Below are 547 nucleotides of genomic sequence, written 5' to 3'. Positions count from 1 at the left end.
TACCGAAAAGCGTATCGATAAAGAGAAATCAAAACATATAATGTAGTACATGTGGTATGACGCCACGCTCTCACAAAAAAGCGGCGCATTTATGACACGGTGGAGGAAGAAATCAGGGCGAAAATCTCTGCAGCTGAACGCCCCGACAAGATCACCTCGTTGACGGTGACTATATAACCAATAACAAGACCAAAGCCATGTCGACCTGAGCTTACGGGGGCCCTGGATAAAAGACCTTTGTTAATAACTGTTTTAATTATAGTCCGAGCCAATAACTGTTGCTATAAAGTCGTCACTGGGTCCCGCTGCCTGAAAAACGAGCCCGGGGCCGCTCGTAGCCACGGAAGCCGCTGTTAATCTTGCAGTTTAGCATCTAGGCCGTAAGATGGACGAGTTTCAGCTCCAACATGAGATTTTATTAGAAATTTCAGACATATAATGAGCCCGTTTTCAGGGTTGTTAGGTGCGTGTGTGTGCGACTCCGGGGAGAAAATGGACTAAATCCTGCTCGGAAGAAAGTGTGTCTATCAGCGCGGATTGAGGGAAG

This window comes from Penaeus monodon, chromosome 20, assembly GCF_015228065.2.
Source record: "Penaeus monodon isolate SGIC_2016 chromosome 20, NSTDA_Pmon_1, whole genome shotgun sequence".
Classification (NCBI taxonomy): domain Eukaryota; kingdom Metazoa; phylum Arthropoda; class Malacostraca; order Decapoda; family Penaeidae; genus Penaeus; species Penaeus monodon.
This window is presented reverse-complemented; position numbering follows the sequence as displayed.